A 25,992-nucleotide genomic window follows, 5' to 3' on the forward strand; every position below is an offset into this window, starting at 1 on the left:
GGGTGGTGTTCATGTAAAGAGTTCAGGCCACTTGAGGTCAAGGGAGACTTTGAACTGAGTGGTCGTTGGCATCTTCACTATCTCGCCTGGCATCTTATTCCACGGATCCGCAACCCGGACGGAGAAAGCCCCGCTCCTTCGATTGAGATGAAATCGTCGCAGATAGAGCTTTTCGGAATGACCCCGCAGCCTACGCTCTGGAGCAGGAGTGAAGAACAGCTCTTTCGAGAGGTTACACTTTCCGCCTTTTGTGAGCAAGAATGAGATCTCCACGCGTCGTCGTTTTTCTAGAGAATAAACAGAATGTTTATGTTAAAATTAAGTTTACGAAGTGTTATTGCGTTTACAAAACTTTTGTTCAAGCACCATAGAATTCGGTAAGAGAAAGTGCTGTAGGCAGGACCGTCTTGGCAGCGTAGACAGATCAGAATTAGGTCCCTGGACAAACTGCTCAAGATTTGGCTGTAGGCACACTGGAAGAGTCTAAGAGACACTGGAAAAAACAATAACACAGTACCTGGTCGTGAATGGTGCCTTTAAAACTTGGTCTCACAGTAGAACTGTTAATCGATATACTGTAACCAATTATATAAACTACGTGGGCAGGGAGTGTAAAAGTTTTCCTGGAAAGTGAAATTCTTTAAGAAACTAGTAAATTCAGTTCCGTAATCAACGGCTTTGCCACCTTCCCACAAGGAATACGGGGCTAATGCAGATTCGCAACTCACTTTTTCTGGAAAAGCTTATTCGGATTCCTAGGGTTTACATGTCGGGGTACTATTTAAGAAGAGTGGTCCCGGTGCGCGCACTCGCGCTAGCTAGTCGTGATTAGTCGATCCTTACTTTGTGTTTTTGTTTTATTTACTTTGTTTTAAAAAATTATTTATTTCGTGTTTTATTTACTTTACTAGGTAGTCGTTGTAGGATCGACTAGTCACGACCAGCTAGCGCGGGTGCGCGACTACGCGCACCGGGACCACTCTTAAATAGTACACGTTGGAGATTACGAATATGCAAAAAAAAAAATCAAAATTTTACATTCCCCCTCAACCTACCCCACCATTGCCTACAATTTAAATGTTTTGTTATATATCAAAGTGTGAAAATTTCATTAAAGCAGGTATGTAACGTGGAAAATACGGGGACTTTAACAATACAGAAACAATTTCCACAGTCTAGTCTAATGAACAGAGAAAGTGTACTTTACATACCTACTTCAATAAAATTTCCATACTTCAATACGCAATACATTTTAAAATGTTGGAGGAGGGGTTTAAAATTTCTTAACATTTTTTTGCATAATCGTTTTCAGAAAAATGCCAAGGTGAGGTGCTAATCTGCAATATTCCAGGGAATAAGATGGCAGCGTAGTATTTTGCATTAATTTATTGAATTAAAGACACTTTGCAAGCCAGAGTCTCACGTGTTTATAGGCAAAACACACATGGGAAAAAACTGCACGTGAAAATACGTCCCTGAGTCTAATGAATAATAAAAGTGCGTCGGGAAATACCAGAGGAACTCAATGAGGTGTTCACGTGACTTCTTTGTTTACATAGCAACGTGATAAGACATCTTGGTGCGAACGAAGAATTTCTTGGCCCTCAATTATGTAATTGTACACACACAAAATATCGAGAATAGACGTGGAGAAAAATGCCATGTGATCAAAGTTAGCAATGAATAATTTTATAAATGTTACTCATAATTCTAAAAATAACTAAATCATGATCTAGAATAAGTGCCGAGTTTATATATATATATTTATTTCTACTGCAATGGATATAAAAAGTTCTGCAAGTTTCATCTTCGGTTCCAGAGGCATCAGAATACCATTATCGCTACCGAAAAGGAAAACAGATACGCAAGTGCCCTTCTTCCGACAGAACGTGTCTCCATGTGAATTCTTTTTCTACTCTTTCCAAGATGCCTTAATAAAACGTCAGGGTACATTTTCATTCCATTTGTTTTTTTACCATTATTCAGTCTTATATTCTTGTGTTCATTAGGTATTTCATCAATACAACTGAAAACTCCAGATTATCTTAAAGTTAAAACGCCACAAAGTAAATCAAAACAACGGACACTGAACAAAAATTGATTCTTCTTATTATTTTTCATATTTTCAGAAATACAACCAATTTAAAGCATTTACCTTTTTTTAACATAAGAAACAAATGGTATATTAATCGAGTAAATATGCTCCGTTATAGTGAAAGCCTCACAAGATTAGATTCAGATTCAAACTAAGAACGATGTTCTAAGAAGAGAGATTTCGCAATTAACCGGTCTCCGGGCGAAAAATGTGACACTAATTGGCAGAGGTGAAATGGGATTGCGCATGTGCTACTGTCGAAGAAGCGAGCACTGACTTTATAAGGAAGCCTGTACATGATATAACCGTAGTATGTGTATTGACGATCTAATTCGAAATAAAATGTTTAATTGATATATTAATTATCATAGTTCTCGGATTAATCCTCCTGTTTCTTGCATCTATTTCGAATTGATAACGATCAATGTAAATGTTTCGGGATTTCAATGTTTTAAAGTGTATGATATGACACTTCGAGGCACTCGTAAGAATAACTAATAACAGGTATATTTTGTGAACCGTAAGCTTTTGTTACTTACTTGGTTAATGGCGCCCAGGTGTGGCTGACGCGTATTTTAGATCCCACCCATAACAAGGAACTTAATTGTACCAAGTGATATACACACTTAACCGTTTCCAGTTTGAAATTGTGAAGAACTCTGGTCAGATGTAAGTTATATTCACTTCATTAACGAATGCTGTCTATTTAGCGCGTGTTTGGTGTCTTCTCTCCTATTATAGGATCCTAAATCGCACTTCTTCCTTGGGCCTCAATAATTTACCTTTTCACTCGAAAAATTAATTTTCTGACGCAATATCTTCTATATTAGTTGATTTTCGTTTATTGTTCATGTTTTTTATAGTTGTTACAGTTTGTTATTCATAAACGGTAACGGCAATACTCTGTAATTAATAATTATACATACTCGCTAAAAGTAATGATCGAATTTTTTTTTAATTCTCATTTTTAACATTTCAAATTCTTTGATAGTCGGCATTGGATCTTTTAATTACTTGACAGAACTTATTAACCAGCACCAAGCGATAATTCCTGTTATTAGCTCTAAAACATGTTCGGTTGCGTCTAAGAAGCCGACAACCACTTGCCTCGCTCTTAATTCAAGATGCCTTTCACTCTTTTTACATTAAAAACATCTGCAAGAAAGAAACCCCAGAAGTTTCCTGTCTTTTCAACAATTACTTTTAGATATCCTCATCAAACCCTGTCTTTGATGACTTCGCTAACCGAATGATGTTTTAGTGGAAATGTTAAGTGCATGTTGGTTTCGAAAACATTGCCATAGCAGGAAATAGCGGAATATTTGAAGAACACGGCTCACCTGATGGAACTAAATTGGATCCAGTGTCTGAGAGGAATCGAAAAGATTCATAGTTAATGTCTTAATCTCTATAGATCTGTAAAATCAATTGAAATTATATGACGTTTATTGTGAAATTATGGGAAATCTTAATTAGGCCTGTATATCTCTCACAGTTTTGAAAGTTCTTTTATTTTTGATTAATTCAAAGAGTAAAACCAGATTATGGACTTTTATTTATCACCACTTTTGTTTATTAAACCGGAATTTATAAAATTTAATGTAAATATTAATTATACAAATTATAATTCTTTACTGTTTTTACTGAACGTTAAATTCATTTACTTAATCAAGAATTATATCTAAAATTGTTTTCCTTGCCATATTTAAAAATAAAACTAGATTAGGGACCAGAAAACCTTGATAAAGGGTTACTGACTCGTGGATAATATTTGGAGGGCTTCGTTTTCTGTTTTAGGAAACAAACATAATAGAAAATAGTTATTGATCGTTAGTGTGACAGATGAATGTATTTTGTAAATGTACCAAGTACATGGTTTACGATATATCATTAACAATCACTTCTGCTCGTTTGACCGGATCATGAGGTTCTTTATTGTTTGGTTAAAGTTGGCGGTTGACTTAACTCATTTCTCTGGCCACAATTAGCAGATATATTAAAAAACATACAGTAATTCGTAAATTTCTCCCAATAACGATTTCAGCAACAAACCTTTTAAGAAAAAAGATTCTTTTTTTTCTTTTTTTTTTTCTGCTGTTAATTAATTGTCCAGTTTAATTTAGATTCATTCCAGTTTAGAAACGAACACTTTGATTTCTGTTTTGTTACCTAGCAACTATATGCACATGTTCATCGATTTCTTCACCTTAGAATTATAAGCGAAAACTGATATATTTGATTAACTAGTTTCAGGTTTGCCTTTCCACGCACTGACTACAAATAAACTTATACTGATGAAGACAATTAGTGACTGTACAAATTATATATTTTCCTATTAATTTAAAAGTAATATATTTGGAATCTAAAGCACTATTTAAAAAATGATGTTTAATTTGTGATTCTAAATATTCCAATCGCCAGTAACCTCGAGTCGACGCTGGAAACTCTGCATCTTGCTAGAAATAACAGCCAATTCATACCCTGCCATATTAAAAGAAAAAAGAAAGACATGTTGGTTAAGGTAGTGTATGTCTGAAAATAAAACTGGATGGTCATGTCTGGAACTTCCCTGGCCATTTATTTATTTGATTAGGGCTTTAATAATTACTAACAAGACGAACAATTGGTTTTAAGAAAAGGAAAATACCCCCCCCCCAATTTATTATTTAAAATGTCAGATGTGTGAACTGTAAGACAAATTTCGTATGACCGAGGCGCACTGTGTGTGTTTGTGTGATGATGGCGAGCAAACTGGAACTTCGAAGTCACTGACAACCTTTTCTTTGTACTATGTATTGAGTAATCCATCAATTTAATGTGCCCCATATATACACACACACACACACACACACACATATATATATATATACGTGTGTATCCCGCTGAAACTTGCTGTCATCATCTCTCTCTCTCTCTCTCTCTCTCTCACACACATTCACTCTTTCTTTCACACAAGCACATTGGCGCGCGGGCGCACACACACGTCTCTTTCTTAGACTGTTCCAGATACCAGCTGTGCTGAAGGAAGCTCCCCCCCTCCATCCCTCCCCCCATCTTTACGCCTTCACCGATCTTGATTGCACTGTAAAGTTCGGGACTTGAAATGTTTGGAGGTCAGCTGGTTTGGGGGGTTGGTGGGGGGAGGAAGGCAAAAAAAAAAAAAAGAAAAAAACCCAGGAGGAGGAAGGGTGGAAGATATTGGCAGCAGCCACTTCTTGTAGGAGTGGGAGTTAGTAACAATGTTTCCATTGAGGCTGTTGGCTACTTTCACTTATATTTTTAGAGATGGATTTTTGCTTGTCAAGACATTGGTTGTGTGTTTGAACTGAAAGAACCAATTGTGTTCTTTGTGTGGTGATAACCCCACAGGAAAGATGAAATAATTCATGTTTCTGCCGAAAAGAAACAATCGGTTTTAAATAAAATTTGACCTTATTTAAACAAACCTAAAATCAAAAACTTGCAAGCTATGGATGTCTTTTTTTTAATTCTCAGAAATCCCCCCCCCCCCGGCAAGAGTTCTGGACCCCAGTAATGAACTCAATTGCATACTGCCAATCACAGCTCACCTCGACCTTGTCAAGTAAACTCGAAGCGAAGAACAGTGTTGTAAGTCGACCGATGGCCAAGTTCTGCATGATTTTAGAAGGAGACAAGTAATTAGATAGATTTGCGTCTATACCCATTATCGGATTCTGTTGGGGCCCCATATGGTAAAGATGCGGATGGGAAAAATGTGGGTAGAGGGCGATGTGCTGGCAACCCCCTCCCCTTACTCTTTTACAAAGTAATCAACGCAAACAATTATGCAGAGGCAGCCAAGAACAAGAACACCAGCATTCTTAAAAGAGAAAAGAAGCGTGGTCATTCCTTAGCCAAGTGACCTTATCTTATTGCCCATCACTTGTTGTGTGCTCATGAATTAGTTTGGTAGTTGAGCTCTGATTGGCTGTATGCAAATGGGGTCCAGAACCCACGTAGAAAAAATAATTTCACGTACTGAAGGCTACATTCTGTGTGTTCATTTTTCAGATAGGAAAGTGTGATTTGAGGGAGTGTTAGCTGTTATTTCTCGAAGGTTAAGTGATTATGTGGAGCAGGTTTTTAATAGGCCACATGTGCTCCTATCACACAGTAATCCATAGAAAACACCAGCCTCACCACTGACTGTCATTAGAGATAGCAAAAATTTGGCTGTACTTTGGAAAGAGCAGAAAAGAAATTCTAAAGATTTTGTTATAGAGGACAATGCAAGATTCTCTGAATCCTGTCAGGAGATGTGGGTGGATATTCCAGGTTAAGAACCCCAAATGTTGCCAGTTCCCTTCATTGGTCTAACAAAACCATAAGTTGATGGATATGGTGGGTTATTCTAATTAGAGGGTGAAATTTGGTAAATCATTTGTGAACTGATACCCTTTCATATCGACTGTGCCAGCCCACTCGCTATAGCCACCCTTCTGAACCTCAACATCTCCCTTTCCACTGCTCCTCCATCTTGCACAGCATCTCCCTACTTTCTCATCTTCCCTTCATTCCATATTATTTCTCATCACTTCCACCTTTGTTCATCATTTGTTACATTCACCTCCATCCCCCACCCCCATCTCCAAACAGCTGTCTCCCGAATCCACTGTCCACCTCCTCTCTTTTGCTCATGTTCTTGTACCTAGAGAGTTTATCCAGCTCCCCATCTCTATCATCTCCTTAGACTTTAGATTCTCAACATAAAAAGACCTCCCACCATTCCTGTTCTTTTTCTCTCTTGCATGTTTCATGGTCACCTCTCTGGTGCCGGTGCCCTGTAAAAAGTAATCGAGTACATTCTGTAAAGTGGTTCGTATTAGGAAAGGCATCCAGTTGTAGAAACCATGTTGAAGCTGGCATTGAGAATCAGTGTAGCTCTGCTACTCATTGGATACTGTCAAACTCTTCAATCCATGGCTGTCTGGAAAGCAGATGGTAAATGATGATGATGTCAAGAAATCGAAAATAGCGTTTAGAATTGAAATTAGATCTATGAAGTGCTCAATATTTTATACAGAATTAAAATTAATGTTTTTTAATGTTTATGTATTAACCATTGAAACCGGTTTAATGTGTTCTACTGGTGCTACATAAAAAAAGTAGCCAGTCCACCCTCTTAAAGGGGTTGGCATTGAGAAGGACACCCAGCCACAGAAACTGTGCCAAAACAGACAATTGCCGCTCTCTGGCCTTGCCACCTCCAGCCAAACTCTCCAATTCATGCCAGCATGGGAAATAGATGCTAAATGATGGTGCTATTCAGTAATTTATTGTTGGTTTACTTTTCACTGACCTGTTTCTAATTGCACCTCGCCCACCTCATTACTAGAGACCATCTTGAATAATTTTCTTTCACAGGCAGAGTTATGTCAGTGATCTAAAATTAGTTGTTTCAAGAAACACTGTAAGCTCACTTTTCATTTCCTTACTTGCTTCTAGTCAGTGCTTATCAGAGAGCAAATTTTTCTTTGGCTTTTTATTATTATTATTATTATATGCCTCGTCAAAGTCAGATGCTCTCTTGCTGGGATGGAAAATCTATTCAAGAAAAAATAAGTGGAGTTTGGCTAGTTTTATCAATTTCTGTTTGTTTTTAGCTCTGGGAAATTGATTTAACATTGTGTGCAGTTGTGAAAGGCCTAGAAAAATGGTCTGTTTCATATAAATTTTGTCCTATTTTTCTTTTTTGTTTATTTGTGCTTATTATGATCATGGCTCTTAGTCTAACAACAATAATATATAATTGAGCTAGCTAATTAGTATTTATGTTGTTGATTAGGTATAATTTAATGGGTTGATAATTTATTTAATTAATCATTTTGTCATTTGTGCTGGTGGGAGTGAGTTAGTGTAGGCGACGCAAGTGATGGGTGAAATATGTAAGGGAGAGGCTTAAAACAAATAGTTCACCAATATATATAATATGTGACTAAAATACTACGGAGTGGTGTGTTGTGTGTGTGAGAGAGTACATGTGTCATTAGAAGCACTGGTTCATCAGACATGTCTTGTTTTGCATCCAACTGACCTGGCGCCACTGCTCTTTCGGGTTGGCACCAGTTGTTACTGATGCTAACTTCAACACTCTCTTCTTTTATCTTTCATTTGTTTCAGTCATTAGACTGTGGCCAAGCTGCAGCACTGCCTTGAATAAATGAGCTCGGTACATATTCTTCTTCAGTCCATGCACTTATTCGATCAGTCTCTTTTGCTGAATCGCTAAGTTATGGGGATGCAAACAAGCCAACACCAGTTGTCAAGTGATGGGGAAACAGACACATACGCGCGTGTGTGTTATCATTTAACATCCATTTTCCAAGCTGGCATTGGTTGGCTGGTTTGAAGCTGGTGAGCCCAGACGAAGCGCACCCACCGTCTGCTTTGGATGCCCTTTGCTATGCCAACTGCTTTACTGTGTGTGTGTGTATAAATGATGAGCTATATGTGTGTGTGTGTGTATAAATGATGAGCTATATGTGTGTGTGTGTGTATAAATGATCTATATGTATGTGTGTGTGTGTGTATAAATGATGATCTGTGTGTGTGTGTGTATAAATGATGATCTATATGTATGTGTGTGTGTATAAATGATGATCTATGTGTGTGTGTGTGTATAAATGATGATCTATGTGTGTGTGTGTGTATAAATGATGATCTATATGTATGTATGTGTGTGTGTATAAATGATGATCTATATGTATGTGTGTGTGTATAAATGATGATCTATGTGTGTGTGTGTGTATAAATGATGATCTATATGTGTGTGTGTGTGTGTGTATAAATGGTGATCTATATGTATGTGTGTGTGTATAAATGGTGATCTATATGTATGTGTGTGTGTATAAATGATGATCTATATGTATGTGTGTGTGTATAAATGATGATCTATATGTATGTGTGTGTGTATAAATGATGATCTATGTGTGTGTGTGTGTATAAATGATGATCTATGTATGTGTGTGTGTGTGTGGTATAAATGGTGATCTATGTATGTGTGTGTGTGTATAAATGATCTATACGTGTGTGTATAAACGATCTATACGTGTGTGTATAAATGATCTATATGTGTGTGTGTGTATAAATGATCTATATGTATGTATGTGTGTGTATAAATGGTGATCTATATGTATGTGTGTGTGTATAAATGATGATCTATATGTATGTGTGTGTGTATAAATGATGATCTATATGTATGTGTGTGTGTATAAATGATGATCTATGTGTGTGTATAAATGATGATCTATGTGTGTGTGTGTGTGTATAAATGGTGATCTATGTATGTGTGTGTGTGTATAAATGATCTATACGTGTGTGTATAAACGATCTATACGTGTGTGTATAAATGATCTATATGTGTGTGTGTGTATAAATGATCTATATGTATGTGTGTGTGTATAAATGGTGATCTATGTATGTGTGTGTGTGTATAAACGATCTATACGTGTGTGTATAAACGATCTATACGTGTGTATATAAATGATCTATATGTGTGTGTGTGTATAAATGATCTATATGTATGTGTGTGTGTATAAATGGTGATCTATGTATGTGTGTGTGTGTATAAATGATCTATACGTATGTATGTGTATAAATGATCTATATGTGTGTGTGCGTATAAATGATCTATATGTATGTGTGTGTGTGTATAAATGATGATCTATATGTATGTATATGAGAGGCTTCTATATAGTTTCTTAATCCATTGGTCAGTCGAGTGCCCAAGGCACTGTGCTGTAGGACTGAACTCCAAGCCAAATAATTGTGAAATTCCAGTCATGGAATAATTACTTTGAAGCAAGAGAGACTATTTCCAGTGGACCCAAGGGGACATTTTGAAATTGATGGTGACCAACATTATCGGGAAAGAGAGAAAGAAAGAAAAACTAACGATGATTAATGAAGCTTGTGAGTAATTGCTTGTGTACTGAAGACTGGAAACTGAAGTATCTATGACTGGATCGGAAATAAGTAATTTGACTCCCTCCTCTGTGTGGTTAATGAAATCTAAAACCTATTATCAAAACCCCGACTGCAGCAGAGAAGCAACATAAAGGATTGTTCGGTTCATCATTATGAAAAAAAAAGATTCTACTAATTTCATCGTTTTGCTTTCATTTTGCTTTATTTTAGTTTTTTCTCTTACAATCATCAATCGTTCACATTGGCCTGTCTTAATATTCACATCTTCAAGTGTGTTTATAAATTCATTTTTCTCTTCCAATCCAGTGTTCTTCTGGAAATTAATCTCTCTCTCTCTAAAAAAAAAAATATTGTGTTCATTTGTTTAGAATATTTGGAATTTAAGGGCTGGAAAATTTTTTGGGTGGGTGGGAAGGGGGTGTCTGGGATTATATCATCAAAACTTGACGATAAAAAAAAAAGATATCACAAAAATATAGTTGTCTGGCAAATCTATGGAAGTTGCTTCAAAATAGAGTTTTTATGTTTTCTCTCTCAGTGTGTATGTGAATAGGCCAAAGGGAATTTTGATGTGTGTGTGTATGTACACACACACACACACACACATATATAGGAGAACTATGAAATGCACCGTTAAAATGCCAAGTAGAAAGAGGGAAAGACATTCTGCAGAAAGAGAGAAAAGAACTGCAGAATCACACTTTGCCATCTTTGTTGATTTTCTTGGTTTTTCATTCATGTTCTGCTAGCAGACATAGAATATAAATTTCCACAGCTGCATATTGTTGAAGTAATTGCTGCAAATCTTTCCTACATTTTACTACTGGAATACAGTGTAGGATTGAAATGTGTTGTCAGGCAGAGCATAGATAATAGCTGTAGGAGAACGGTTCAGATCTCATTATTACGTTCTTGGTAGATCAGCTTTGCATCATAAAAACAAAAAACAAAAAAACCTACTGAGATTGTGAAATAGTTATTTATGTCATAAAACCTAGAGAGGCGTAATGAATCTATCGGCAGCTATTTTGGGTCTCTTTTAGAATCAGGAGTTCATAGAAGCAGCTAACTTAGGATTCCCACATCAGGCTTACATAACAGTTTGGGTAGGAATTTAAAAATTAATATATTTACTTGTACATAATGTGAGTTCATGGCTGCTTCCTGCTCGAGTTTCGCAGAGCCCCAGCCCATCCAAATTACCTTGGATTGCAGAACGACCTGCTGTGCTTGAGGAGACCTATTGAGTCAAGTACATCAACATCAAAATAAATATCAAATGGAAATTGTAGTTGTGATACCTGTGCCGGTGGCACGTAAAAAGCACCATCCGAACGTGGCCAATGTCAGCGCCGCCTTGACTGGCTTCTGTGCCAGTGGCACGTAAAAAGCACCAACTGATCATGGCTGTTTCCATCTTCCTCTGGCCCCTGTACTGGTGGCACGTAAAAAGCACCCACTACACTCACGGAGTGGTTGGCGTGGTGAAGGGCATCCAGCTGTAGAAACATTGCCAGATCAGACTGGAGCTTGGTGCAGCTCCCTGGCTTCCCAGACCCCAGTTGAACCGTCCATTCCATGCTAGCATGGAAAACTGACGTTAAACGATGATGATGATGATTGTTAGAATAGTTATTATTCCAAAAGGAGCTGCATGTTTTTGTGATCAATTTAATATTCAGAGTAAGGAAAACTTAAGACTTGTCTGGCAATTTTATAGTTATTGGTACAGGCATGGCTGTGTGGTTAAGAAGCTTGTTTTGGGTTCAGTCCCATTGTGTGGCACTTTGGGCAAAAGCCTTCTACAGCATTGGATTGATAAGAGCCTTGCAAGTGGATTTGGTACTTAATGTGTGTGTGGCCTTGTTTTGACATCATGTGGTGATTATAAATGAGCATAACCATCATACAAGTGATGTAATTTGCTTCCAGTCTTCCATGGAGAAATTGAATTAGTTGGATAGTTGGAAACTGGTGAGGGTTGGCAACAGGAAGAGCATTCGACTGTAGAAAATCTGCCTCAATAAACTCAATGTGACCCATGGCAAAATGGATGTTGAAAAAACAACGATGACTGTATGTTGTACTGGTGTTCAGATTTCATCTTGATTAGAGACAAATCTTTGCCATAATGGCTCATAATGGCTCAGGCAGTTTGAGCAGGACTCTTAAATGCTAGTGTTGTGGGTTCAGTCCCAGACTTGCCATTGAAAATCCTCCTTTCAGGCTGGATTGATCTGGATTGCAGGCAGGGCTGTGCAGTTAAGAAGCTTGTTTTGCAACCACACAGTTTGGAGTTCAACCCTATCTTTGGCAGTACTTTTGGCAAGTGGATTCTTCTATAGTTCCAGGATGACCGATATCTCAGAGTGAATTTGATTCGTGGATGATATTGTATGGAAGCCCACTGTGTGTGTATGTGTGTGTGGTGTTTCTCCCCCTGCTCCACTTGCCAACTGATGTTGGTTTGTTGACATCCCTATCACTTAGCAATTCAGCAAGAGATTCTGGTAGAATAAGTACCTGACCTTGAGAAAAACAAAAACTGGTGTCAATCTGTTTGAACTAAACCCATCAAGATGGTGCCCCAACATGGTTGCAGTCTAGTGACTGAAACGAGTAAAAGATAGGGGACAGGCTGGTCCAGAGCCACTGGCTGAAATGCTTAACCCTTTCGTGACCAACCTGGCTGAAACCGCCTCTGGCTCTGTAGTGCAAATCTCTTGTTTTCATAAGTTCTGAATTAAAATCTTCCACCAAACTTTAAGTCACAATTTATGTTCCTAACACTAGCTGAATGATAACCAAATTCTTTGTTATATTTAAAGTAATTGAAAGAAACACAGAGCATCTCAAAATAAATACGGTAACAAAAGGGTTAGTATCATTTATGTAATCTAATTTAAATATGAACCCCTAACTGCTGGGAATCTTGAAGGGGTTATTGGAAGGGGTAAAGCAACTGTAGCCTAAATGTATTTTTATGCTTTATATCTGTATTTAGGGCGTTGAGCTGGCAGAATCATTAGCACCCTGGAGAAAAATGCTTGGCAGCGTTTTGTCCGTCTTTACGTTCTGAGTTCAAATGCCACTGAGGTTGACTTTGCCTCTCATTCCCTTTCGGGGTCGATAAAATAAGTACCAGTTGTGTACTGGGGTTGATGTAAGTGACTTGCCCTTTCCCCCAAAACGGCTGGCCTTGTGCCAAAATTTGAAATCAACAACTTATATTTGTATGTTAACAGGCCAGCTGGAGCTTTGAATTTAAGTCTGTATAAAAGATTTGTAACATCATCATCATCTACTTTCCTCTGCTTGCATGGGTTGGAGGGAATTCAATGAGGCAGATTTTCTACAGCTGGATGACCTTCCTGTCACCAACACTTACCTATTTCCAAGCATATTTTCATGAAAGATTGGAAAGGAATGATGGTGCTTGTTTGACAATGACATTTGTGATATTAACCCTTTCCTTACTATATTTCTGACCAAAATCACCCCTCATGAGTTTCAATTAAATTCTGAAATAATCATGAATTTAGACTAGTTTCATTAAACAACTGTAACTTTTTTTACTTAACATATTAATGTGATATTTGGAACATAATTAAAGAAAAGATTCTTAATCAATTCTACTGCATAACTTTTGTCTCCAAAGTAACTCTAATTACAGGTAAATACAGGTAAACTGAGCAAAATATAAAAATATTAAAATTTTGTTTAAACAGCATCATAGATAGTCATCAGCTAATATTCAATTGGGTGTGCAGCAACATTTTAATATAGGAGAATTTAATGCACATAAGAACAGGTGTACCATAAAGGTAAAATAAACTGAAATACTGGAATCTGTTTTTGAAGAAAACTAGAAAATTAAACACATCAACTAAATGAAATATACTCACACATGTATATGAATATACAAGAACATATGTAATATTTACAATAGAAATTAAATCAAAACTTGTCACTCACCTTACAGGCAAACTAAAATTACAGGTAAATTAAAATTACACATAAAAAGTAAAAACGAAGTAAATTTGAAAAATATTTATACAATATTCACACAATATTTCTATGATGGAAACTTGTAAAACATCCCACTCTGCATACTGCAACCTTGCAGAATGGATATTGGAAAGAAATTTCAACTGGCCGTCCAAGGTGACACAAGCAGATACACATGCACACACCTATGTACACACACACACACACACACACACACAATTGACTCGTTTCAATGTCCATCAAGCAAATATACTCCAAAGCTTTGGTCAACGTGAGGCTAGTGTCAGAGAGTACTCTCAAGAAACAGGAAGGTGAGTTTAAGAGAGAATGTGGACAGAGGATCGGGAAGGGTGGGTGGGTGAGTTTATTTGGTGGGTAGATTTCCTACATAATCACGTCTCTACACTTCCCTTATATAAAATATGTAATTATGGTGGTGTAAAGGTCTTGAGTTCAAGCAAAACATTATTCTACTTGCTTCAATGAACTCAGTTGGGGAACAAATAAAAAAAAAAACAATTTCAACCCTTGTTCAGTTCACTTTTAATAGACAAGTTTCCAAGAATCTCCCAACACAGAATACAATCCCATCCAACATTTAGTGAACGTGGACAAGATGGATTTTTAAAAACAAAAACTGTAGTATTTTAAAAGTGGATTTTTAATTATCTAATTAAGCTTATTTCCCCGTGTCCATTGTGCATACAATATTGAGCGGCCATAATAACTGTCATATTTTTAGTCACCAGTAACTGTTCATCAAAGGTGAGTCATCTCCTGTCCCTATGTCAAATAAGCATTCATCAAAAGGAGGGGGGTGGGGGCTCGTATTTATTGGTGGGTCTATTTTTAAAGACCATCCTCTTTAACCTCAACTCCAACACCTCCTTATCTGCTGTGCGTATATTAATCTCCAGTTGTACTTTTTTAAGCTTCAAAGTATCATCAGTCATTTTGTATATGCGTGTGTGTGGGGGGTGTCATTGTTTTCCCCCATTAACATCCACTTTTCCTCTCCATGCTTGCATGACACACACACACACACACACAATTGACTCGTTTCAATGTCCATCAAGCAAATATACTCCAAAGCTTTGGTCAACGTGAGGCTAGTGTCAGAGAGTACTCTCAAGAAACAGGAAGGTGAGTTTAAGAGAGAATGTGGACAGAGGATCGGGAAGGGTGGGTGGGTGAGTTTATTTGGTGGGTAGATTTCCTACATAATCACGTCTCTACACTTCCCTTATATAAAATATGTAATTATGGTGGTGTAAAGGTCTTGAGTTCAAGCAAAACATTATTCTACTTGCTTCAATGAACTCAGTTGGGGAACAAATAAAAAAAAAAAACAATTTCAACCCTTGTTCAGTTCACTTTTAATAGACAAGTTTCCAAGAATCTCCCACACAGAATACAATCCCATCCAACATTTAGTGAACGTGGACAAGATGGATTTTTAAAAACAAAAACTGTAGTATTTTAAAAGTGGATTTTTAATTATCTAATTAAGCTTATTTCCCCGTGTCCATTGTGCATACAATATTGAGCGGCCATAATAACTGTCATATTTTTAGTCACCAGTAACTGTTCATCAAAGGTGAGTCATCTCCTGTCCCTATGTCAAATAAGCATTCATCAAAAGGAGGGGGGTGGGGGCTCGTATTTATTGGTGGGTCTATTTTTAAAGACCATCCTCTTTAACCTCAACTCCAACACCTCCTTATCTGCTGTGCGTATATTAATCTCCAGTTGTACTTTTTTAAGCTTCAAAGTATCATCAGTCATTTTGTATATGCGTGTGTGTGGGGGGTGTCATTGTTTTCCCCCATTAACATCCACTTTTCCTCTCCATGCTTGCATGACACACACACACACACACACACACACACACACACAAGTGGATGAACAAATGAGAGGAAATAACACTCAACACATTTGGTAGGAGTTAAATGTATTTAATAACAGTTGGGTCTCATGGAGGCAAAGTGGTTATGTTCCTTTTGGGTGTTGGGCCTCACAGAGGCAATGGCCGAGACCTTTGCCATTGTGTTGTGCTTGAGAAGAAGACCCATGAAGCCAAGCAAACTCAGTTGTGGCAGATACCAGTGTCACGCAAATGGCACTCATGCTCGTGGCACATAAAACACCCATTACACTCTTGGAGTGGTTGGCGTTAGGAAGAGCATTCAGCTGTAGAAAACCAAATGAGACTGGTGTCTGGTGCAGACTTCCAGCTTACCAGCCCTGGTCAAACTGTCCAACTCATGCCAGCATGGACAACAGACGTTAAATGATGATGCTGAACATTGTGGTTCAGTTGGACAGGACTTGCAGTTGTGTGGGCACAAAGGTCCATATTTGGAGGTAGATCTTCTGATGAGATCAAGCTGTCCTATTCACCCACGAAGCTTTTAAGTCTGGTGCAATTAATTCAGATTTAGATACTTTTACTCTTTTACTTGTTTCAGTCATTTGACTGCAGCCATGCTGGAGCACCGCCTTTAGTCGAGCAAATCGACCCTGGGACTTATTCTTTGTAAGCCCAGTACTTATTCTATCGGTCTCTTTTGCTGAACCGCTAAGTGACGGGGACGTAAACACACCAGCATTGGTTGTCAAGCAATGCTAGGGGGACAAACACAAACACACACACATACATATATAAATATATATACATATATACGACAGGCTTCTTTCAGTTTCCGTCTCCCAAATCCACTCACAAGGCATTGGTCAGCCCGGGGCTATAGCAGAAGACACTTGCCCAAGATGCCACACAGTAGGACTGAACCTGGAACCATGTGGTTGGGTAGCAAGCTACTTACCACACAGCCACTCCTGCATTTAGGAACATTGATTGGCCATGATGCAAAGAGTCATGGAACGATCCAGGCTAGAAATGTGATTACGAAAGCAAATTTCAAATGAGATAATTTAAGAACTGAGTAGAGTGAAAAATGTGATCACACAATACTGAAAGCCCAAGTTCCACTGAGTTGGATATGTTGTAAGGTTCCCTGAGAAGAGGTGGACTTGTACAGTTGCCGAGTGGTATCCAGGAGATGGAGAAAGGCCTCCATGATGATGGGAAGGTGATTTGGGTCAAGATAGAAAAGATTAAGACAGAATTGGAAGCACATTGTGATCAGCGGTGTACAACATCATCTGATGGTCTGGTTGATACTCTGATATTGTTATATATATATATATGTGTGTGTGTGTGTGTATATACACACACACAAATATTCAACCCATTCGCCTATTGTTATCCATCATGCCTGCTCAAAGAAAACTATTTCTAATTTCTTTCAGAACGCCATCTTACTTACAAATATATTCTTTCATGTTTCTGCATCTGGGCCTATCTTCCTATTTTCCATTTTTTTTTTATCTTTGTCTATAAATTATGATTTTCATCTGTTCTTAGCTCATCTTCACTCTTTTTTCCTTCTTTCTTTTTCTTAGTATATTTTAAGAATTCAGTGATTATTATGTAATCTGTTGCTACTTGTAGTGGTTCGCAGGCTGTTTGGAATCTGGTTTGTGGAAGTTTGCCAACCTCTTGTTGTTATTGTGTGTGTGTGTGTTTATCTTTGTACTTATGTTATTTACAACTTTCAAACTGTTATATTTACAACAATTATATAAAAGAATTTAGTTTTTTCTTGTTTTCTTAAATTGATAGGTTTAAACACATTTATTTTTCTTGGCCAAACTTTTCAAATTTGTACTGTATTAAAATTTCTATTTTCTATAATTAGTGAAATATCTAGAATGAGTTAATTTTTCTACTGTCATAAATTCTTTAGTCATTACCTAAAACTTTAGGAATTTCAATTATTCTATCCACTTCCTCCTATTGATAAACTATTCCTTTTCAATAATTGTTATTGCTTTAGGTGTGGCATTGTAAATGATACATTGGGTGTGGCATCAGGATGAGTTGGTAATAATGACTTTTAGGATAGGCAGACACAGGGAAGGTGTTGACAGCCATTGCTTATTGTTGTGTTTTTCCTCCAAATCACTTTCAGTTTACAGATGTGAAAATGAGTACAACTCATAAGCTGAGTTTGGTGTGAGGCAAAGAGAGCCAGGAGTAAAAGAGAGCCAGGAGTGAAAGAGCCACCTATCTGTTGCAACAGTCAACTGCTTCTAACTCCAGGTAGCATAAAAAAAAAAGAGAAAATAGTTAGAAAAAGAAAGAAACATCTCTTTTTTTGTTTGTTTTTTTTTTGTTGTAAATCTGTAACTGTAGCTGTTTCTTTTTAATAAAACTAAATGTCTATGGTAGATGGTGATACGACCAGAGAGGATGGTAGCTGTTTGGTAAGGTATGCAGACAGTGTAAGAGAAACAGGTGTGTCGGTAACTGTGATTATGTAGGTGGATGCAAAGTGGAACTGGATGATGGTATGAAATTGTAAACCAGATCAGCAATAAATGCAAGGTTTCGCTGGCTGTTCTCGTGTTTATCAGGATTCAAAATCTCATTTCCTTTTCATTCCAGTTTTTGAAGTTCCAACATCAGTAGATTTGCCATGAAATTCTATTTATTCATAACTTTGGTCTCCTTACTGATTCACTGGAAGCATTTTACCTTTTTTTTTTTTAATTTCCTCCAGATTTTAAACTGTCTGCCTGTCTCTGATAATCCAAAGTGGATTAAGCTAAACAAACTTTAAAATAACTTTGTTGGAATCACAGAAAGTTGGTTCCTTGAAAAGGAACAAAGAAAGAAATAATTTCATCTTTAAACTAGTTTCAGTCGTTAGACTGTGGCCATGCTGGGGCACCACCTTGAAGAATTCTTAGTCAAATGAATTGCTCCCAGTATTTTTCTTTTTAATCCTGGTACTTTATCAATTTCTTTTGTCAAATTGCTAAGTTATGGGGACATAAACACACCAGCACCAATTGTCAAGTGGTGGGTAGGAGAGGTTGACACACACACACACACACACACACTCTCTTTCTCTTTAAGTTTCCATCTACTAAACCCACCCACAAGGCTTTGGTCAGCCTGAGGCTCTTGGCCAAGGTGTCATGCAGTGAGACTGAACCCGGATCCATATGGTTGAGAAGCAAGCTTCTTACCACACAGCGATGCCTAAATTTTTTTATAAACTATGCCAGTATTTAACAGTTAATATGCTGAAATTGCTACCGAAAGCTCTTGTTACCATATTTCTGTTGAGATGTTCTGTGTTTCTTTCAGTTAATTTTAAATATAACAATGAATTTAGTAAAATAACTCAGTTATCATTAAGCTAGTGTTAGGAACATAAAGTGTGACAAAGGTTTGATGGAAGTTTTTAATTCAGAACTTAATGAAAACAAGGTATTTGTACCCAGAGCCAGAGCTGGTTTCAGCCGGGTTGGTAACGAAAGGGTTAAAGCAAGACACCCTCTGCTAACACTGCTTTAGCAACAGTGTTGACCCCGCTGTAATTTATCTTCTCTTCCACACTGGATGGGATGAGCTTCATTCCAATTAATTATGGTTTTTACTGAAATTTGGTTCTTTCAATCACTGACCTATAGTTTCAACTGCTAGCTAGAATAATTTTCTTCAATAATTTGTTTGAATTTGGCAGAATGTCTTGAGAATAAAGTTATCGTTTCTTCAATAATGTCCTTCACAAAGGCATAAGATTCTTAACCAGCCATCTGGAGGCTCTATGACTATGTAAAGAATATTTAATCTAAGCCTAAATCAATAAGTGCAGGCATGACTGCATGGTTCATAGGTTTGTTTCCCAACCACATGGTTTCAGGTTCAGTCCCACTGTGTGGCACTTCTGTCCATTGTCTTCTGTAACAGCCTAAAAACTGACCAAAGCCTTGTGAATGGATTTGGTAAATGCTCTCACTCACTCACTCACTGACTCTCACTCACCCTCACACTCAAATGTAAGCATATTTGTGTCTGTCTTGACATCCTGCAATGGTTCTCAATAAGTATCTCCATCAGACAAGCTGTTCCGTTCATTTGCTATTTTTCATGGAAACAATTTCCAGCTTTTGTGTGATTTTAAAGTCTAGAGCAACTATTTTCTACCCATGGATTCCTTTTGATTCCTATTTACTCAGGTGGACCCTAATAGCATATTATATTATATTAGGAATTGTAGAAAAATTTAAAAAATATTTTGTGTATTGTAAAAGTATAAACAATTTATTGCAGGTAAATTTTAATGATAAAATCGTGTGTGGACCCCCAAAGGTTAGATGGACTCCAGTTGAGAACCACCTGGCTACAGGAAGTATTACCTGACTTGAATACAGAAGGGCTTCTGGTCCTATAAGATAAACCTCAACAAATTTCACCTGAGCCATACAAGCATGAGAAAATAGGGAAACAACGTTGTATAATTAGCATCTTGATTCATTTGTGATAATTACTTGTTCTGGTGTAATTAGACACGGCTTCGTTAAACTATTTCTTCCATTGCCATTTGGGAAGGATCATAATTGGTAATATTCTTGAATCCAGTATTTTGATGAAATATTTTGACGGTTAAAGAAATTATTCTACTATCTATTTGATATGTAAATTAATTAATTTTCCTAATTACTCTCTTCCTGAAATTAGTCAGTTGTTTGTTTAGTTTTAGGTTGCATACTTTTAAAGGTAATCAAACAACATCTGCAGATTCTTCTCACAAAATGCTTTCAAAGTTTCAAACAAGGCCAGCAATTTCAGGAGAGTGTGGGGGGTAAGTCAATTACATAGGCCCCCAGTTTTCAACTGGTTCTCCTTTTATTGACTCCCCAGAAGGAAGAAAGGCAAAGCTGACCTCAGTGGAATTTGAACTCAGAATGTAAAGATGTGAAAAATGCCGCCAAGCATTTTGCCCAGCATTGCTAACAATTCTGCCAGCTTGCCTTCTTAATTAATAACAACAACTAAATTTTGATTTCCGTCTTTTGCAAACATAGAATTGGTCAGCCTGCAGTTTCAAGAACATTGCTTGTTAATCTTACTCCCGTCCAGTATTTTCTATGCCACCATTTTACATCCTCTTCTGCATGCAGTCTTGTGTCCAAAGGACTTCTTTGTTTGCCAACGGCTCACAGACTTTATCAAGTATTTTTGGTGCTGGTGCCACATAAAAAGCATCCAAATCACTCGTTTAACGTCCGCTTTCCATGCTAGCATGGGTTGGACGATTTGACTGAGGACTGGCAAACCAGATGGCTGCACCAGGCGCCAATCTGGTCTGGCAGAGTTTCTACAGCTGGATGCCTTTCCTAACGCCAACCACTCCGAGGGTGTAGTGGGTGCTTTTTACGTGCCACCGGCATGGGGGCCAGTCAGGCAGTACTGGCAACAACCTGACTCGAATATTTTTTTCATGTGCCAGAAAGGCAACGCTGGTAATGATCACACTCAAATGGTGCCTTTTATGTGCCAGTTAGTTGCTCTGGCAACGATCACGCTCTTAGTGCCCCACTAGCACGGATGCCAGTCATTGAATTTGATTTCGATTGCCTCAACAGGTCTTCGCAAGCAGAGTTTAGTGTCCAGACAAAACCTGCATCACTTCATTGAAGGAGAAATGAGTTTAAAACCCATCTTAAACTGAGTGTTGTCAAACAATATTAGAAGTTGCCTGTAAAACCAGCTCATTTTTCTCTTTGTTTCCTTTCTGAGGATTCGTACAAAATTTAGAATCTACAAACAGAATTTACTCCAAAGTAAGGATGCTGATATTTTACATGCTTTTTATTTGTTTTATATATATATCAGGCGCAGGAGTGGCTGTGTGGTAAGTAGCTTGCTGACCAACCACATGGTTCCGGATTCAGTCCCACTGCGTGGGCATCTTGGGCAAGTGTCTTCTATTATAGCCCCGGGCCGACCAATGCCTTGTGAGTGGATTTGGTAGACGAAAACTGAAAGAAGCCTGTCGTATATATATATATATATGTGTGTGTGTGTGTATATGTTTGTGTGTCTGTGATTGTCCCCCTAGCATTGCTTGACAACCGATGCTGGTGTGTTTACGTCCCTGTCACTTAGTGGTTCGGCAAAAGAGACCGATAGAATAAGTACTGGGCTTACAAAGAATAAGTCCCGGGGTCGATTTGCTCGACTAAAGGCGGTGCTCCAGCATGGCCGCAGTCAAATGACTGAAACAAGTAAGAGTATCACCTGTCATCCAGGAAAACATTTACTCGGTTAATCCTCTTTTTATAAATATTTCAAAATGTCTCAGGACATGTTTTCAAATGGAGACATTTAATTACTCTCACAAATTCAAATTCCATTTCCACTGAAGATTTTGGTATTTTGTGATTCTCTTTATATATATCAGTTCCCTCCTCCTCCCCTCTCTCTCTTTCATTCACATTTATCCACTTTCATCTGTCTCTTTTATCCTTATCCTTTCATCTCTCACCACCCCTCTCTCTGTGTCATCGTCCCCTTCCTCTTTCTTCTATGCTTCCTCATTCTCCTCTTCTTTTCATATCTCTTTGCTTTACCACTTCCAACCATCTTAAAATGTTTAATGGAAGATGTTTCTTCTGCATGCACAACACATTACTGATATTTAAACCTTTTTTTTCTCGTTTCCTTGCTCTGTACCCGAGTGATCTTTTCCACTTTCTTTCCGTAATCCATGAGCAAGCCTGAATTCTAAACGAGTCCCTAAATGGGTAACGACACAGAAGGAAGTGGTTAAACTGTTAATGGAGCACATTGAAATGGTGGTCTTTCAGTGTGTCTTGACACAACATGAAATAGTTGGGGTGGGGGAGAGATGAATTAGAATTAAGGCTTTAAATATTTATAAGAGGGGAATTTCTTCTCTGATGGCAACCGACCTTTCTCTATCTTTATATGTTTTTATTTGCATTAAAAAAAGAGTAATATTCTACAAATAAACATGGACATAGGAATATACAGTTTCAGCTACACCCTAATTTTATTTCATGTTGCTAATATATCTGTGTGTATGTGTGTGTGTATATATGTGTGTGTGTGTGTGTATATATATATATATATATATATATATATATATATACATACACACAGTGACTTTGAATCTGATATATAAAATTGGCGAGTGACTTAGGTCAGAATTAATGCTGTATATATATATATATTGGACTGTTGGAATGATATCATTTTTCCATTATAAGCCAGGAAATGCTAACCTTGTCCTTTGCAAGTCGGATTGCTTTTTAACCTGCAAAGGAAACTCTCTATTAGTGGGTGTGGGGGTTTGCTTTGTCAGAAGCAGAATGAACAAATAGACAAAAAAAGGGATCACTTTTGATGAGAACATGACCTACAATTAGTTAATAATGTCAAATAGTTTTCTGTACTAACTCAATAGGTCAGACACTGTGCTGTCATTATAATCACTCTGGTTCATTTATCTCTCTCTATTTTGGGCCTTGGGCCGAGAGTAGAAAAGATTTTTCTCTCTCTCTCTATATATCATCGGGCATTGTATTATTGCTCTTTTATTTTCTCTTTTTTTTTTTATTTATAGGATTTGTTTAAAACAAAAAAGAATATTATGGTTAAATTGTATGTTGTAGTTAATTAAAATTAACAAATCAATATTTAACTGCTCTTGGGTGGTGAGCTGGCAAAATTTTTATACTTGGTGGTATTTTGTCTGCCGTTACATTCTGAGTTCAAATTCCGCCGAGGTCGACTTTGCCTTTCATCCTTTCGGGGTTGATTAAATAAGTACCAGTTACGCACTGGGGTCGATGTAATCGACTTAATCCCTTTGTCTGTCCTTGTTTGTCTCCTCTATTTAGCCCCTTATGGGCAATAAAGATTTAACTGCTCTTTCTCTGTTTCATTTTACAGCCAGTCCCGTAATTAATATTATTCGTAGGTGCAAGTGTGGCTGCATGGTTAAGTTTGTTTCCTAATCCCATGATTTCAGGTTCAATCCATTTGCATGCAACTTCAGGCAGGTGTTTTCTACTATGGCCCTGGACTGACCAAAGCCTCCCGAGTGGATTTTGTAAGATGGAAATGGAAAGAAGCCCAATATATGTGTGTGTGTGTGCCCTTGTGTCGACTTGATGTGATTGTTGTAAATGAGTGCCACTGTCATACAAGCAGTGTCCTTCATTTCCTACCTTCCATGAAAATACGTCTGGTTATAGAGAAGCGTTACCTTCCTTGGAAACAGGAAACAGACGAGGGTTGGTGACTTGAAGGGCTTCCTGCTGTAGAAACCTTCTTCAGGTACCTTCCTTCCTATCCTTTGCTAGTTTGGAAAAATAGATGTTAAGCAAAGTTCATTGTCTTGTAAAAAGCTACCAAATGAATAAATCTAAGAAGATTTATGTGTGTTGCAATCTTGTTCCTTCTTGTTTGTGGGTGGGAGCTGAGGGTCTGTGGATTTTAAGACAGAATTGGCATTCCTTCAGTAATAATGGTAAGCGTTCCAGTTGATCTGATTGACAGAACAGCCTGTTCATGAAATGAATGTGCAAATGGCTGAGTACTTCACAGACATACGTAGGCTTAACGTAGTTCTCAGGGAGATTCAGCATGACAGGGGATGTGATAAGGGGTTGGCTCCTTTGGAATTTCAGGTACGACTCATTTTTGTCAGTTGAGTGGACTGGACACAATGTGATGTCAGGAATTGAACTTTCAACCTTTATGATTGAGAGGCAAATACCGTAACCACTTCACAAGACATAATTACTGGCTTCTAAAAGAACTGTAAATTCAAGACAACCTGAAATCAATAGTGTCATATTAATTAACTCTAAAACCATTGTTGACTTTGCAGCTTTGCTCAAATATATTTGCCGCTAATGATTCTTGTATTTTACCATTGTGTGTTTCCAACGGTTACTGCAAAATTTATTGCAAACATTTTAATATGCATTTCAAAGCTTATAATGTTGTAGACAACATTGAGCAGAAGTTCACGGATTGAACATAAAATGGAGGACTCAATAAACCAAATTATTTTTGGTCCCGAAGAACGAGATAAAGTTTCTTACAAGATAATTACAGAAGAATGGACTGAACATTTTGGAAAAGTGCTGCTTTTAATAAATTTCTTTAATGCTGAATGAAGCTGAGTCACTCGTATGATTTGGTAACTGAAATGATTTCATTAGCATGAGATTGTAAGTTCTAAGATAATTTGAATATTGGTGACTGCCTCTGACGTGATCAAGTTGTCACATTTACATCACACAAATTATGCCATGTCTATGTGATAGGAATCCATCATCTGCCAAATCTATTATTCATGTGTAAGAATCCAAACCATTCCTGAGTCATACAACATTAAGAAAATGTCATTGAATTATGCATAACTGTGTGGAAAGAAGTCTGCACGATTTAGGTTCAGTCCCACTGCGTGGCACCTTGGGCAAGAGTCTTTTACTATAGCCTTGGACTGACCGAAGACTTGTGAGTGGATTTGGTTGACGGAAACTAAAAGAAGCCTTTTTTATGCATATATGTATATATATATATATATGTGTGTGTGTCTTTGTGTCTGTACTTGTCCCCTCCCCCTGCTTCACGACTGGTGTTGGTGTTTACGTCCCTGTTACTTAGCAATTTGGCAAAAGAGACCGATAGAATAAGTATTGGGGTTGATACATTTGACTAAGATTCTCAAAAGCAGTACTCCAGCATGGCCACATTCTAATGACTGAAACATGTGAAGAGTAATGTTAAAATCATGAAGGACAGTTGTTTTTATTTATTTATATTTTCCAAGCAGCTCGACTCCTATTTTTGCTGCAAATCGTGAAAGTCAGTCACCAAAACTGACGTGGTTCCAGATTTTTTCTTTAGCTTTTATTTAAAATTTATTGAGCAAAGACTGTAGAACAGGTAACAGAAGGTGATTGTTCTTCATGAAATGTGTTTATTAACCCTTTTGATACCAACCCACCTGTGACCATCCCTACTTCTACAATGATCTTTTAAA

General features: G+C 37.5%; 1 protein-coding gene across 50 annotated transcripts in view; it reads left to right on the top strand.

Annotated features, from left to right (window-relative positions):
* Positions 1 to 2,478: 2,478 nt before the first annotated feature.
* Positions 2,479 to 25,992, top strand: part of LOC115212809 — a 178,149-nt gene continuing 154,635 nt past the window's right edge. For 17 of the 50 annotated variants that reach the window (XM_036503567.1, XM_029781528.2, XM_029781532.2 and 14 more), the window contains exon 1: positions 2,480 to 2,764. The gene's annotated coding sequence lies outside the window, so the exon portion shown is untranslated. Of the gene's footprint in view, positions 2,765 to 25,992 lie in introns of all 50 variants that reach the window. The other 33 variants (XM_029781527.2, XM_036503572.1, XM_036503583.1 and 30 more) reach the window with 8 other exon arrangements.

Source organism: Octopus sinensis, linkage group LG6 (genome assembly GCF_006345805.1).
Source record: "Octopus sinensis linkage group LG6, ASM634580v1, whole genome shotgun sequence".
Classification (NCBI taxonomy): Eukaryota; Metazoa; Mollusca; class Cephalopoda; order Octopoda; family Octopodidae; genus Octopus; species Octopus sinensis.